The 17,219-nt window shown below is 36.9% G+C and overlaps 1 long non-coding RNA gene across 2 annotated transcripts in view; it reads left to right on the top strand.

The window, feature by feature from the left end:
- The window catches only part of LOC106731979 (uncharacterized), a 46,829-nt gene extending 29,812 nt beyond the window's left edge, over positions 1 to 17,017 (top strand). For both annotated transcript variants that reach the window (XR_001368216.3, XR_003089210.2), the window contains exons 2-3: positions 11,937 to 12,080; positions 15,481 to 17,017. This is a non-coding gene — a long non-coding RNA (uncharacterized LOC106731979). The remainder of the gene's footprint in view (positions 1 to 11,936; positions 12,081 to 15,480) is intronic.
- The last annotated feature ends 202 nt before the right edge of the window (positions 17,018 to 17,219 follow it).

Here is a 17,219-nt window from a genome sequence, read left to right as displayed (position 1 = left end):
TCCAGTTGAGGCCTAATCAGCATGGAATAAAGTGGAAGAATTACTTGTCATGTCTTGCTTTCAACATTTCTGCTAATACATTTCAGAATTATGTTCACTTTTTTGATATAGAGCTACATTATTGACTCATATTTAGCTCATATCTGCAATGACCCCTAGACTCCTTTCTGCAGTACTCCTTCCTAGGCAGTTATTTCTCATTTTGCATGTATGAAACTGATTGTTCCTTCTTAAATGGAGTACTTTGCATTTGTCCCTCTTCAACTTCATCCTATTTACCTCAGACCGTTTCTCCAGTTTGTCCAGATCATTTTGAATTATAATTCTATCCTCTAAAGTACTTCTAGCCCTACCCAGCTTGGCATCTTCCACAAACTTTAGAAGTATACTCTCTGTGCCATTATCTAAATCACTCATGAAGATAATGAACAGAACTGGACCCAGAACTGATCCCTGTGGAACCCCTCATTATGCCTTTCCAGCATGACTATTCACCATTTATAACAATTCCCTGGGAATGGTTACCTAAGCAGTTATGAATCCACCTATAGCTCCATCTAGGTTGTATTTCCCTCGTTTGTCAATGAGAAGTTCATGTGAGACTGTATCAAATGCCTTACTAATGAATAGATACACCACATCTACCACTTTCCCCCTATCCACAAGGCTTATTACCCTGCCAGCTATCAGATTAATTTGACAATATTTGCTCTTGACAAATCCATGCTGTTACTTATCACCTTATTATTTTCCTGGTGTTTGCAAATGGATTCCTTAATTATTTGCTCCTTTATCTTTTCTGATACAGAAGTTAAGCTGATTGCTCTATAATTTCCTGGACTACCCTTATGTCCCTTTTAATGGATGGGTACTATGTTTGCCCTCTTCCAAACTTCTGGAATCTCTCCTTAATTTCATGACCTTTGAAAGATAATAGCTAATGGCTCAGATATCTCCTCAGTCAGCTCCTTGGGCATTCTAGGATGCATTTCATCAGGCCCTGGTGACTTGAAAATGTTGGATGTGTCTAAGAAATTTTTAACTCTTTCTTTCCCTATTATAACTTCTGAACCTACCCTATTTTCCAATCACCATCATACTTCATGGTAAAAACCAAAACAAAGAAGTCATTAAGCACCTCTGCCACTTCCACATTTTATATTTCTTTTCCCTCTTCATTAAGGCATGACACTATTCTGTCCTTTTTCTTTTTGCTTCTAACATATCTGTAAGATGTTTTCTTGTTACCCTTTATGTTTGTAGTTAAATTGAACTCAATTTGTGCCTTGGCCTTTCTAATTTTGCCCCGACATACTTGTGTTATTTGCCTATACAGCCACTCCCCGAATTGTGAACGGTCAAGTTATGACCGTTAGCACTTATGACCAAAGCTCCCATGGAGCGGTTGTAAAGGAGGTCCCCGAATTACGAACGTGATCCGCGCTTACGTACAGCGCGGTCACGTATAACTCAATGGGGTCCGAGTTACGAACAGCTCGAGTGACGGCCAAGTGTTTGGTCCGTTACTCGTTCGTAACTCGGGGAGAGGCTGTATTCATCTTTTGTAATTTCACTTAGTTTCCACTTTTTGTAGGACTCTCTTTTGATTTTTAGATCATTCAAGATCTCCAGGTTAAGCCAGGATGGTCTCTTGCCATATTTCCTATCTTTCCTACATAATGGAATAGTTTGCTCTTGTGTCCTTAAAACTGTCTCTTTGAAAAACTGCAAGGGTACAGACTGTAAGTTTATAGGGAGAGAAATCTTTTTGTTTTAAAGTTCACTTAGCTTGTTCTGTTAGGTATTAGCTTGTGTTTTACCTTCTCATTTTCTTTTGCAACCAGACCTGACTTTTACGCATCACTTAAAATCTATCTTTCTGTAATTAATATACTTACCTTATTTGTTTTATCATAACCAATGGCTACGTCTACACTGGCCCCTTTTCTGGAAGGGGCATGTAAATTTCACCAGTCGTCGTAGGGAAATCCGCGGGGGATTTAAATATCCCCCGCGGCATTTAAATAAAAATGTCCGCCGCTTTTTTCCGGCTTTTAAAAAAGCCGGAAAAGAGCGTCTACACTGGCCCCGATCCTCCGGAAAAAGCACCCTTTTCCGGAGGCTCTTATTCCTACTTTGAAGTAGGAATAAGAGCCTCCGGAAAAGGGCGCTTTTTCCGGAGGATCGGGGCCAGTGTAGACGCTCTTTTCCGGCTTTTTTAAAAAAAGCGGCGGACATTTTTATTTAAATGCCGCGGGGGATATTTAAATCCCCCGCGGATTTCCCTACGACGACTGGTGAAATTTACATGCCCCTTCCGGAAAAAGGGCCAGTGTAGACGTAGCCAATATGTTTGGTTAAGATGTAAGGAAAACTCCATCTGTGATAAGTCTGGTTCATATCATTTTCTTTTAAAGAAATGATGGACTTTCTATGAGTTTGCTCTGTTCTGCAAGGTACTAAGCAGTAAAAGATGCACATTGCTGCTAGATAAAGATGGGACTGGAAGTTTGCTGGTGTCATTCTGTATGTAATTCATAAATGGCTGGTAGCACATTCCCCTAACATATCTGGGAGAGATTTGTACCTGGTAAAGGTTGTGTGAGAACAGGCCTGGAGTAGATATTCTGATAATGAGGCAGTGTAAATGGTACTCCAGATTGGAAAATTGAGACCCATGTGTTCAACCATCCAGATTGTACCCTGCCACACATGCCTTATGATATAGATTACTGCAGCGACAATAAAATCCTCTGTATCTCAGACTATCTCCAGTACCACATAGGAGTTGCTAGGATAAATGTACTCTGTTTGCTTAGCCTAGTACTACAGTAATTAGAAGTACAAACGAAGCATGCAAATAAGTGGATTAAAGTAGTATATTTTAATGTTTTTACTAGTTTTTAATTGACCAAAGATGGAAATGCTTGTTTTTCCAATTTACTTCTCCATCTTTAAGTGCCGAAAACCCTTTTTATATTTATGCAAAGAAAATAAGAGCGAAAAGATTAATTCAAAAATTATTGTTCAAAGTATTGCCTGACTGAAGAATCTATCATGTGCTTGTGTGAACGTAGTCATAAAATCATAGAACTGAAAGGGCCTTCAAGAGGTCATGTACTCCCAGCCCCTTGTGCTGAGGCAGGACCGAATAAACTGAGACCATCAATGACAGGTATTTTGTCTAATCTGTTGTTAAAAAACTCCAGTGTTGAGGATTCCACAATTTAAGCTTATTCCAGAATTTGACTATTCCTATAGTTAGAAAGCTTTTCCTGAATAACTAACATTAATCTCAATTGATACAGATTAAATCTGTTCCTCTTGTCCTACCTTCAGCAGACATGGAGAACAATTGGTCACTATCTTCTTCATAACAGCCCTTAACATAACCCTTAACATATATTAAGGCTTATGGGGTCTCCCCGTCAAGTCTTCTTTTCTTCAAGAATAAACGTGTCTGGTTTTTTAACCTTTGTTCATAGATTAGTTTTTCTAACCTTTTGCCATTTTTTGGCCTCCTCTGGACTCTTTCCAATATGTCTACATTTTTCTTAGTGTGGGTCCTATAATAGGACATAGTTCTACACCTGACGTGTTACCAGTGCTGAGTAGAACAGGACAGTTCCCTCCCATGTCTTATTTTCAATACTCCTGATAATATCCCTTAATACAGTAAACTTCCGATAATCCGGCACCTTTAGGACCCAGGGGGTGCCGGATTATCAGCCATGCCGGACTATCAGAAGGGGGGGCTATGAGGGGTCTGGAGTGGTGTGGGAGGGGATGCCACCCCAGACCCCTCATAGCCCCCCCTTATGATAGTCCGGCTCTGCCTCAGGTGTCCCTGATTCAGCCGCTGCTGGTCAGTTTCAGCAGCGGCTGAATCAGGGATGCCTGCAATAGAGCAGCTGGGGTACTGCTGGGTTGGTCCCGCAGCGCCGAGGGGCGGCGCTACGGCACCAACCCAGCAGCACTCCAGCTGCTCTTGGGGATGCCTGGGACAGAGCAGCTGGGGTACTGCCCGGTTGGTCCCGTAGCGCTGCCCCTCAGAGCTGCGGGACCAACCCGGCAGTACCCCAGCTGCTCTTGGGGACGCCTGGGGCAGAGCAGCTGGAGTGCTTCCGGGTTGGACCGCAGCGCCAAAGTACAATCTTTTGATGAGTTGTAGTTTCATCTAGACCACATTTCCCTAATTTGCTTATGAGAATAGCATGTGGGACTGTGTCATGTGTATGCGTATATGCATATGTACATAGTCATATACATGTGCACAGTGCGTGTATGTATTTATTCTACTAGTGAGCCATTAACCAGAAAAAAGAAAACAGTATCAAAAAGTACATACACAATGGCTGTGTCTACATTGGCACCCTTTTCTGGAAAAGGGATGTTAATGAGACCAGTTGGAATTGCAAATGCCGCGGGGATTTAAATATCCCCGGCGGCATTTGCATGAACATGGCTGCCGCTTTTTTCCGGCTCGGGGTTTTGCCGGAGAAAAGCGCCAGTCTAGACGGGATCTTAATTTCTTTACTTGAAAGTAGGAATAAGGGATCGTCCGGAAAAGGGTTTATTTTCCGCAAGTTCCCATCTAGACTGGCGCTTTTCTCTGGCAAAACCCTGAAAAAAGCGGCAGCCATGTTCATGCAAATGCCACGGGGGATATTTAAATCCCCCGCGGCATTTGCAATTCCAACTGGTCTCATTAGCATCCCTTTTCCGGAAAAGGGTGCCAATGTAGACACAGCCATTGTGTCAAACTTCAAAAGTAATAGACTTTATTCTTTAGAACCAAAAGACTTGAATAATCATGGTAACTCATTATCCTTTTTTCAGCAACACAGGGACTTTACAAAATCTAACATTCTCTTCTGAACCTGGCTTAGGAAAATGGAGGGGTTCTTTCCTAAGACAGACAAGTTATTGCACACAGAAATTAAACTATTGTGGATGCAGAAGGGCAAAGAGATAATGATAAAAAACGTAAACTAGCAGTGGTTACATTTTCCATGGTAGATGTACTTGATATGTTTGTTGTCTGTCATTCACACATTACTTTAAGTTTCTGTGGGTGAAATTTATTTCAAAATATTCTGTCTTTTTAAATACAATTTAATTATGGTTTGTTTCCTTAGGGATTATATCACCATGGGATTTTAATTTGGTATATACCCTTAAGGGCAGCATATTTTCAATTATGAAATATTTCCTCCAGAAACAATAACGGTTCAATGATTTATTGCAGGATCTTATTATAAGGTGCCTCATACAAGTGAAATCTGAAATGCAATTGGCTTAACAGTAGAGTATAGGCAGCACTAAAATGCATGTGAACTGAGCATATGTGCCTTTTGCACAAAAAATTATATTTATATACTGTACTTTCATCCTTTGCATAATACTTCAATTATTATATCTTGAAAAATGAACTTGGAAAGCTGAGAGCTATGAAACATTTACGTTATTATCTCTTCAAAAAGTTCATTTTTGGACAAGTATCATTTGGATAGGGATTAACTTAATCAGAGATTTTGAATCTTCTTTTCTTTAATTTTTAATCTCTTTTTAAAAATATGTCTGAATCTTAAAAAGGCCTAAACCTGTAGTCACAAAGCACTGCTTCAAAAAAGGGGGAAAAAAAGAAAAAAGAAAAAAAGAAAGTTTTTAAAGCAGCCACCAGCTGTAAGAGAGATAGTGCAAGCAGCAGATTTGTGACAGAGTGGAGCATGAAACCCATCAGCTGATGAGTGAAAATCCCTGGTTTCTAATTAATCGAGGTACACAGGCCAAGGGATGAAGAGGATCAGGGAAATGAAATCAGGAAAAAGATACCATCAGTCATTTCTGCGGCCCATTGTCATACTTCAGAATCTGCTGTAATGAATCACTCAGGCATTCCACAGATACATTCAAATGGTGAAGAAAATTCATTGTCCGGTGAAGAGTGTTTGATAAAAATCTTTCTTTTCCCCCCTCTTTGTCAGAAGCCTATGATCAGAAAAGGAAATCCAGACAGCACAACAGGTGTGCTTTTGCAAGCCTAGTGAAATCTGCAAATGAACTGAGATACTAAAGAATTTTTTGTACTAAAATTTCTCCAAAATGAAAAAAGTATCTTGTAATAGCAGACAGTGGTAAAATGTACTTTAAAAAAAGCTAAAGATTAAGGGGATAAAAGGTATAAATGTTCTTCTGGTTGGGAAGCTCCTGTCCCTATAAAATCTTCTTATATGAAAAACGTGAGCAAATATTTTTGTAAAATATATTTGCAGAGTTTAACATTTCCAGACATGGACTGCTTTGAAGAGCTATTAATCCACAGGCTAGCTCTAATTTAAGAGAGCTTTCTACTGTACCTTTCAAATTTCACTTGAAAAAAAATCATTTCCTGCTCACGTTTCCTGATTTTTTTTCATAAAACAAAACAAAATACAGGTTAACCAGAATTCTCACTCTCTCTCTCTCTCTCTCTCTCTCTCTTTTTCACATTCATGCACTCACACACACACACACACGAGAGGAGAAGTACATATTCCTGATTATTGGGTTTCTATGTGCATTTTTCTCTATAAATTCTGTTTAAAGGACCCAGAATTCAGGACTTAATTGTACTGAACTTCTTTGAGGATTTTGTACCTTCTTTGTTTTGAGAAACATTGAGAACATTTTCCCTCAACTTTTTGACCCTGAACAATTCCTTTAGCCAGTTCAAAGTAGTGTGTGCCGTTAGGTATCACCAGGAGATAATTGTTTTGAGTAATCAGGTGCTATACTGAGACACATAATGATGGTGGATTCATTTTAAATATAATTTCCATAATATACGGTTTCACTGTCTATAATATCCATCATTAAGACACTTCATAGTTGATAATATTAAAATGGCAACAATAATGAGAATTCTGCTTCATGATGAAAATATTTTAATTGTGGCTATATTAGAAATCCATTTACTGTTACGGGTACTGAGAATTCTATTATCTAACTGCTGTTGTGAACGATGTTATAACTTATTTTCTGGAAATGTAAAAGATTACAAAGATATACTGTCCATATAAAGTTTCTTGCAAAACACACCAAGAACTTGAATAATACCTAGAACTGTGAAATATGAGGTTTATAAGATTATTTTTTCTGAGTTCCTACAAGTGGCTCTGCATGAACAAGTATCATCTTGTACACATCTAGTTACAGGATCTAGGACAAAAAATGTAAGTTATCTGAGCATGTACCATAGCTTCTTATGTGTTTGTACTGTACCTAGCACTGTCAGATTTTGATACTGATTGAAAAACTCTGTTTCCTCAGCAAAGATGTTAATAGTTATTTGAGAGGAATAGTGCCTAGGAAATTAGGGTGGTACTCAGCACCGCTGAGTACTATTCCTGGTACTATCAATTACCTTTTGTGTGACCTTACAGACATCACAAGATAACTATGAGCTGCCACTGTTAGGCGGTTGTGAAAAAGTGTAATGCAATCCTAGGATTCATCAGGCAAGGTAATTCCAGTTGAAATAAGGCAGTGTTATTACCATTATACAAGGCACTATTGAGACCTTCTCTGGAACACAGTGTTCTGTTCTGGTCTCCCATATTTAAAAAAGACTAATTCAAACTGGAAAAGGTGCACTGGGGGATTGAGGAATAGAGAATCTACCTTATGAGAGGAGACTTTAGGAGTGTGGCTTGTTTAACCTAACCAAAGGAAGGCTAAAGGGAATATGATTGCTTCTTTTAAATATATCAGAGGGGTACATCCCACGGAGGTAGAAAAGTTATTATTTTATTTTAAGTTAGGACCAATGCTGGCACAAGAACAAATGGCTATAAACTGGCCATCAATAAGTTTAAGCTTCAAAATAGACAAAGGTTTCTAACCAGCAGGGGAATAAAGTTCTGGAATGGCCTTCCAAGAACCAGTGAGAATGACAAACATGACTGTTCTTGATAGGTTTATAGAGGGATGGTAACTGATCAACATATTTGAGGTTGGCAGGAAATTTTCCCCAGATTAGAGTGGCAGAGACCTCTAATTAGGGGAGGAGGAGAGTTCACCTTTCAGTGCCACATGGGGCACATTCTGGTTTGAATTAGAGTAAATGGGGAGTTGCTGTAATTTGAAGTCTTTAAATCATGATTTAAGGACTTCAGTATCTCAGCCACAGGTTATGGGTGTGTTACAGGAGTGGAACAAAAGACAGGACTATGTAGCACTTTAAAGACTAACAAGATGGTTTATTAAGTGATGAGCTTTTGTGGGCCAAACCCACTTCCTCAGATCAAATTGTGAAAGAAAATTGGCATGACCATATATATCAAAGGAATACATTATATGGTCATGCCAATTTTCTTCCACAATTTGATCTGAGGAAGTGGGTCTGGCTCACGAAAGCTCATCACCGTATAAACCATCTTCTTAGTCTTTAAAGTGCTGCATAGTCCTGTCTTTTTTTTCAGCAAGACCAGACTAACACAGCTACATCTCTATTACTATTTTACAAGAGTGGGTGGTTCTGTGGCCTACAATTTGCAGGTCAGACTCAAGGATCATGATGGTCCCTTCTGACCTTAAAATCTATGAGTTCACCTCTGTGTGCTTCTGTTTCCCTACCCTTCTTTTGACTGTTAGGACTGTAAAAAAACAATTAGTCATATTATTTGTTTACACTACCTTATCTTGGTTTGGACCTCTAGGCTCTACTGTAATATAAATTAATAGTAATAATAGATTGGTAATGGCATTGCCAATAACCTTTCACATCTACGTGCATGATCTGGCCCAGGTCTAATAGTGTCCACCAATCATTGCAATCTAGTGGCCTGACTTAAATTAAATGAAAGTCTTTATCCATTTCCTAGTCAATTTAAAGCAAAAAAAAAAAAAATGCACTCACCACAAATGTTCCTACCTAGCATCTTTGCTGGCAGTGGCAGAAGGTCACAGACTGAATGGGCTCAGAAACTGGTCACATTTCTCATTCTTAGAAGTCCTTCCAGGGCATGCATTGCTAGGGACATGACTGCCCTGCAGGACAAAAGTAAAAATAAGATACACAACTTCAGCTACATCAATTGCGGAGCTAAAATCGAAATAGCGTAATTAAGCATTTGGCTCTGTCTAAACAGCAGGAAGTCAAAGGAAATACACTCTTCCTTTGCTTTCCCTTACTCCTCATGAAATTAGGGTTACAAAAGGCTGAGTAAAATTATTTCAAAATAATGGCTTGCTGTGTAGATGCGCACTTTCTTATTTTTAAATAACGTCAGTTATTCCAAAATAACACTGCTCTGTAGATGTACCCCTACTATCCAGGATAGGGGATAAAGTACATCAGTGTATAGGTGTCGCCTTTCATGAAATTCATTACAATTTCAATAAAAACAAACAAACTGCTCAAACAATTTATAATAGTTTTAGCAAGGGAGATTTTCTGTTAAGCAGGATTTTTCATTATGATGGGTCATATCTTGAAACAGAACATGTTTCAAATACACATACATGTTATAATTGCACTGATTGATTTATATAATTGTATTGGTTAAAAACAAATTATTTTGGATTTTCACCAATGCATCTGAGTATAGAATTCTGGACAGTTTCTTGCCTCAAAAATACCTGTTTTGTCAGTGCCCTTTCTTCAAGAAACTGATGAAAACTTAATACTGATTTGTTATGTGTAACTGTAAAGTGGAATCAGATTTCTCTTTTCAGTTTCGTCACTATTTCCAAATGGGCATATTAAATATTGGGGGGAGGAGGATTTAAACTTAGTAGAGAATCAGTTTTTATCGTCCAAGTCAGCAGGAGCTCTGTTACTAGTGTGCAAACTGCGCCCCGCACTGGTCCCCTGCTTTGGAGGAACTCTATGAATAAATTAAATTTCTAGAGACTGCCAGCTTTGTAATCCTGGCCTACTGCTCTTGGAAAAACAGCTCTCTCTCTCTCTCTAGTTGCATAAATTTTCTCATTTTGGGGCTTCGTCTTGTTCATTCTATTTCTCTTGCACATCAGCAAATGTATGGGGAAGGCTAGAGTCTCAGAAACGCCAAGCTATTCCTCATGACCAAGAATAGGTACAAAATAGAAAGAAAGACAGCAACATATATTTGTAATGCATTGTGTTTATGGAGGTTCACTGTATAATATAGGTATTTGCATTCTATCTGACAAAGATATCAATACCAATAGTAAATAAATACAGAGAGAGGATCAATCTATTTTGACAATAAATTAGATTTTTTTCTTTTTATTACAGTGTGTCTGCATGCTTTTTGCAGAAATGTTGCTCCTGAATCATATTAACAATCAAACTTTAATCTAAACAATGAAGCCATCATATTTTTACATTGGGTTTTAAAATACATTAAAATGGAAGAAAAAAAAGAAAAAACTTGTAAAGAACATGATCTTTGTGGGCAAAAGTGAAAACATCAGTACCAATGAAATGCCTCTTAAGCAGCCTGTTTGGGAACTGGAAGGACCATGTGGAAAGACTTCATCAAAGCTATTTTCTGCAGCTATCTCACAGGTGATCAGGATAAAACCCCACAGTGTCAGAACTTCAATATTTACCATATACATGTTTGCTTAAATCATACGGGTGAGGTTTGGCACTTATGGACACAGACGTAGGATGTCACCTGAGACATCCATCTGATTTTGATTGCAGACAGAAAGGAGATGCCTTGTGGAGGCCAGGAGAGAGAGACAGGGGAAAGGGAGTAAGGGATAGTAAGAATGGACAGCTCTTGTTCCCAGCTCTAATATCCCAGTGCAATTATTTTGTGGACATCCACTCCTTGCCTGCCGAGGAGATAGGGCTATAAGTGTATGTTATTTTTTAATTACAAGGGGGTAGAAAAAATCCTGATGATGGGCTGGAAGGTGCCATTGCATTGTTATTTTTTTCTCTCCCTTCGTTTGCTGATTATGTGAGCTGGGCTCCTTTGCTAGCCGATGATAAGCAGAATTTCCATGTTCTCTGCATAATTAATCCATCTCTGCCTCTCTTCATGCCAACTCGCCCGTTATCGCCGGCACATGCCTGAATTGCAAAAGAATCCGCTCTTCAATTGGAACTTATTGATATTCTAAGAAAAAAAAGAGAGAAGGAGAAAAAACTGAAAATCCTTAAGTTTAAGCCGCAGATTTTTAAATGGATTAATTTCGCTGTAATCGCAGCCATCTAAGGCGGGAAGGCAGGCAGAGCAAATTGAAAGCATCTCCATGCTTGCAGAATTGGGTCCAGAATGTTGAAATGTACTGGCACAGCTCTCTTTTAAAGTCAGAAAATTACCATTCATTTACATCACATGAAATACTTTTTATGCTAGAAATATTCAAGTGACGTTCTTTAAATGCCTGCTAATGCTTGATAACATTTCTAACTTTCAACATTTTGCTAGACTTTGATATGACATGATAGGAATGCCTGCCAGTGAGGAATATTATATGTACCAGTAATCTCTTTTTATCACATATTTAGATTAGATCATCCTCCTCTTAACCATCCTGAAGTAGTCTTTAAACAATGTACTCAGTGTCATAGGCTCTTATTTAGTATACTCATGCAAGCTAAAGTTAGTAGGATATATTTAGACTTTGTCTACAATGGAATTTTTTAAAGTGGCAATGCACCTTAAAATATAAGATTATCATTATTTACGCAGTTAACCATGACTTCATAGGATTCACTTTACATTTAGAAATGTTGTGTCCATCTCATTTGTAACATATAGTTTGTTTTGTTGTTTTGATACAGTTTGTGTGGCTCCTACTTACATTATGAGAGAATTCAGCTGTATCATAGAAGGCTGGCATTACATTTTGAATATCAAATGCTAGCGGAAAGGATGCTGTGTACCATCTTCTCCCAAAATATTACCAGAACGTAAATATTCTACTCTTTTTTTTTTGTTTCTTTAATGCAGCAGTCACATTCTTCATTTCCTTGACCCCAGGAAGCAACAGCATACGGCAAGACTGAGAGATTTTCAATGCCTCTGCTAAGCTACAGCATATCTAGCATTCCATGTCCATATGCTAGAAATCAGCAATTTATGCTGTTGTAGAAGGTAATGTTGACATTCGCAGTTAAGGGGGGGGGGGACTTGCTACAATTGAGATTGACTACAAATGGAAATTTAGCTGTTTTGAAATCTTTGTCATTATTAAACAGATCTGTTCAGTTTTAAACATACTGTAAGAATGAACTACAAAAAATGAGAGACACAGGCAGACACATACCAAGGCAATAAATGAAACATCAAAACAATGATATTTGTGGAAACATCTGCTTCAGTTACAAAACAATGATTTTAATAACTGATGGGCCATCTCAGCATAAAATACCAGCATTTGTGAGAAAATCTGTGTAGCTATTAAGTAATTAAAATGTCAGTATTCTGTGTTGTTTTCAGGCAATAAGCTTAACCACAGAGAAATGTTAGTAATTTAAGAAAAACAGCAAAAGAAAAGAAAGAATTTACAGTCTCTTTCAAATGACTGAGCATTATAAGGTGTTGCTAAACTAGCACATATTAGAGGTTACATTACAATATTGAAAGTATACTTTTTGCTAAGCAGAATTTTAAAGATTTGTTTTGGAATCAGTATTCTTATTTTCACATATAGTCATAATAGCTGTTTAGCTGAAAACTTAAAACCAAGATTTAAAGAATAAAATTTAAAACTTGAAAATGTAGAGTCAACAAATGCCTGTAAATTATGTATAAAACAATTTCAATGGCTTTTTCCACATACATCTATCACTTATATGTGTAAATTAAAAACTACAGTTTTAAAGTTCCTGAGAATTAATTTCCAATATTGTAACACTTTCTGAGAACAGAATTTACCTTTATTTTGTACCAAATGTACAGAACTCCCTCATCTAGGCTGAAATCCTGGCCCCACAGAACTCAATGGCAAAACTTACATTGACTCCAGTAGTGCCAAGATTTACCTATAAAATGAATATAGAACTTAAGCCAGCTCACACTAAATTACTGTCTGAACTCTCATTTATTCACTGGAAGTACTATTATTTTCAAAGAAAGTTATATTGTAAACTTAAACAATTTGGACTACTATATTCATATATAAAAGTGTTACACACACAAAACATGTTAAGTTTACTAAACAATTAAAATAAAAAACTGCTATTAATTAATTACAACCATGCTGGTTTTACTTTGGGTAAGACTTGAAAATGTACTAACATGCCATATTAGGAATTATTAAAATAGTTGAGACCAGTAAATATTCAATCAATATTTTTCATTTGAGAGTACTAGTTAAAAAAGCTGCATTGTAGAGTCATGCAAAAAGAACTTATTATACAGAAAAACTAAGAATTTCTCCCATTGGTCCAGAAAGAAAAATACTTCCAATAATACCGCTGTTTATGTTTGGTATGCACCAGTTGAAGGTAATGTAATGAGGACACTCAAGGTAATTGACAAGAAAGGCCTAGAGGCCACAACTTTATTGAACAGCATGGTGAAAATGAAGAATGTTTCTTGGATCAAGCAGTGGCTTCAGCTGATCTCCGAACCATGGACTGCTACTTGTTCTAAATGATAAACTGAAGACTTCTAGATTCACTTCTGGCCTGTATTTATATTATTTGGCTGTGCAATTTCCCAAGGCGTGGAAAATGGTCTTAGACTATAAGCCATAAAATGCTGCTCCCTAGTACAGAAGCCAAAAGCAAACACAAACTAGATGCTTGAAGTTTTCACTGTCATGCGTGAGCACAATTCCCAAATACCGAAGTAGGAGTCAAAGATCACCTTACAATAATTTAAAATTTCAATTGGTTTGCAGATATTCCCTGAAATAAATAGTTTGAAAATTTCCAGTAAATAAAATAAGTAACTGCAATATCAATTTACCAAATAATATGGAAAAGAAAATGCATTACATTAGTAAAAACAAACATACATCAAAGCAACACAAGAAATGCTTGTAGCCCATATAACCAACCACTATAACTTATCATTCTGCTCTAGCAGAAAGGAGGCAGATGCTATGGAAAGAAACAAGAGCCTAAAAGGCCTCTTCTATAGTCTCCCTTAAGAGGAAAGATTTGACTAGCTCCACCAGCCAGTCTTAGGCCCAGAAAGCAACCAATCAAATGACCGAACACAAAATTGGATTAGAATTAGTTGCTGGATTTGTGGACACTCAGAATTCTCTTTGGGCAATGACAACAAGAGTAAGATGGCCTTACTGTATTGGGAGTAGCTTGCTGGGTAAAATTTTGTCATCTATTTTACTTTTCATCAGATTGCATTCTTAGTACATTTATTATGCAAAAAAGAGTCTCTGAAAATGTACCCCTATAAGCTACTTATGGTGAATACCCCGACTCCATACAGTGAGCTGTCCTGAACATTATAAAACAATATTTTTGCCAGTAGTTAACACATATTTGAATGTGAAATAAAACGTATTTTCCCTGTATGGAGAATGAAAATAAATAAATTTCAGATACTAGTGTGTGGCCAGAGTGACCTTTTTAAAACAGTTAGCATTGTATCTCACAATTATAGATCCCAGAAGCTTTCTTCTCTTTTTTGTCAACCTGAAGTGAGAAGGAATAAAGTGTCTTATTCTAAATTCTTAGCTCTACCGAAGATAGCATATATACTCTATAAAGAACATTCATTGAATGCCAGAATCTCTTTTAAGGAGAAGGAGATGAGTAGTAAAATGTTGATTTGGAAAGTACAATTGATTTTCAGCACAAAAACTGGGGCAAAACTACAAAAGCCTTGCTCACACCAGACACTAGACCTTTCAGTTGTGTAAGTTAAGAGTGTGGACAGGACATAGACATTTTGACCACTGTGTCAGCTAATCCTACATATTACTGCAGCTGCTCTCCTGCAGGAAAATGCTTACACATTTTCCTAGTTTGAATACACCCACAAGGGGTTTTTTTGCAAGGAAAATCACAAACACACTGCACCCTAATTTTGTGTACAGAGAGGGAATGCTTGATTTATTAAAACTAGAAAAGCTGTCTGCTTTATAAATTCTCCTTGAATTTCTGGTATTTGTAGAATGCCAAATAATAATAATAATGATGATAAAAGCTTGACTGAAGGAACAATATAATTTGGCCATGAAAGCACAATTCAGAAATATAAAATACATTAGCTGATGTGACAATACAAGATTGAAGAATATAAATCATGCCGTGCAGGTTGAGGTGCTTTCCAGAGGATTATTTCAAGGAGGTTCATGAACATACAAGAAGAGGGAGAATTTTCCAACCTTCAGAGGAAGCATAGAGGAAGACAGCAAGATGACACGAATAAAAAATGATTAAAGCAAGTTTCCCGTACCATGAGGAAGTGTGATAGGCTTGGACAGGGTCACTGACTATTTTGTGCAAGTGAAACAAATGAACTAACAATGGATTCTTTGTAGATTTAACATTTGTATTACATTCTTGTTTCTTTACAGAAATGTTTAAAAAATGAAGCACAAACCACTAGAGGGAAACTTTTCATTGAAGATTTGCTGAGAGGCAAAACGAAGAATGGAGAGAGAGAAGGCAGAGCCAGAGACAACTGAGGAATTGCCAAAAATTTACAAATCACAATTGGTCTCTCTGCCTAGTGACAGAGTGAAAGGGGAGCCTAAATTGTTTGAATCTGATGCAACTAACAAGAAACAAAGCAATTTCAAAATTTAACACAGGGGAATCAAATTCTCCAAAGCTACTCAGAGTATTTTCTTTGTGTCATTGTAGCTCAAACTAAAAGTAAAAAAATCTACCCAGAACTGAGCATAATTTTTATTTTTCCATTTGAAACATGGGATTATTTCCTGCAGGCATTTGGAAAGACACTATATTCAGGACTTTGGTTGCCAGTAAAAATTCAGTTTTGGAAACCATCATTAGTCAGCATAAAAATGGGTCTAGTTCTATGGAAATTAGATTATTCCTATTTTTTTTTCTGGAGACTGCACAAGCTGTGCTTTTTTGGATTTTTGAAAAGCAGGATATGAATTGAAAAGAAAAAAATATCAAACATTCAATTATTCATTACTGTAGAATCCAAACCTGTGTCTGGAAGAACGTTCTCAGACATCCAGCTGAACATCAAGCCATATACTCTCCTAGATCCCCATGTATAGCTCCAGCCCCTTCAAACAGAAACATGGAGTAAAAAAATTTGGCATACAAAAATATTAGCCATTGATACCGTAACAGTCATAATTAACAGCTGAAATCTATCAGCTTAACAGAGCAATAGTGACTGCAGTAGAAAACCAGTTAAATATTCACTTTGAATCATGATCATGTTACAGTCTCTTCACTTTGATATGGATGTTACCAGCAATTCCACTACTGTTTTTTTTAACAGGGATATATGCTAGGTCTCCATAAGTTGTTACTTCATCAAAATACAGTATTTTTCAGCTGCAGAATATTGACTGTTTAACAATTTAATTAAATAAATGAAGGCTACAGTTGATCCCAAGGTATGGTACTTAGAGGAATAAAACCTAAACATGAATCAAATACAATATAGTAAATTTTAACTGTGCAATTCTAAATATAATAATATTGCTAAACATATCATTCCCATAAAATCAAGTCATTTACCTTTAGCACTAGCTTTCATCTTGGTTCTTTATAAACATTCAGTTATGATTTATTATAATATTCTTTTCTTGTATTTTTCAAACATATCTAGATTAATAAAAAGTATACACTTTTTAACTAATTCATTTATTTTATACTGTAATACACTATATTACACTATAACCTACAATTTTAAAAAAAGAAAGGCAAGAAGCCATGATGCTCAAAGCAACATCTTTGATGGAAGGGTTATTGTGGTTTGAACGGGTACAATGAAATGACAGATATTAACGTCAGTTTATCATGCTCACCCTTAAAAATTCAGTATCTGCTTATGTGATCATGTTTTCAAACATATATAATGTTTAAGCAACTTACCTTTCATATATCAGAGGGGTAGCCGTGTTAGTCTGAATCTGCAAAAGCGACGAGGAGTCCTGTGGCACCTTATAGACTAACATACACTTCAGTTAGTCTATAAGGTGCCACAGGACTCCTCGTCGCTTTTACCTTTCATATTTACTGTTCTATGAAAAAATACCTAAAAACTAAGTTTGAATTAGGTATGGTATTTTTCACATTTGTGTGATCTTTACATTACCAATTATAC

This window comes from Pelodiscus sinensis, chromosome 2 (genome assembly GCF_049634645.1).
Source record: "Pelodiscus sinensis isolate JC-2024 chromosome 2, ASM4963464v1, whole genome shotgun sequence".
NCBI lineage: Eukaryota > Metazoa > Chordata > Testudines > Trionychidae > Pelodiscus > Pelodiscus sinensis.
The sequence above is the reverse complement of the archived record's forward strand: the minus strand, read 5'-3'. Positions and strand labels throughout refer to the sequence as shown.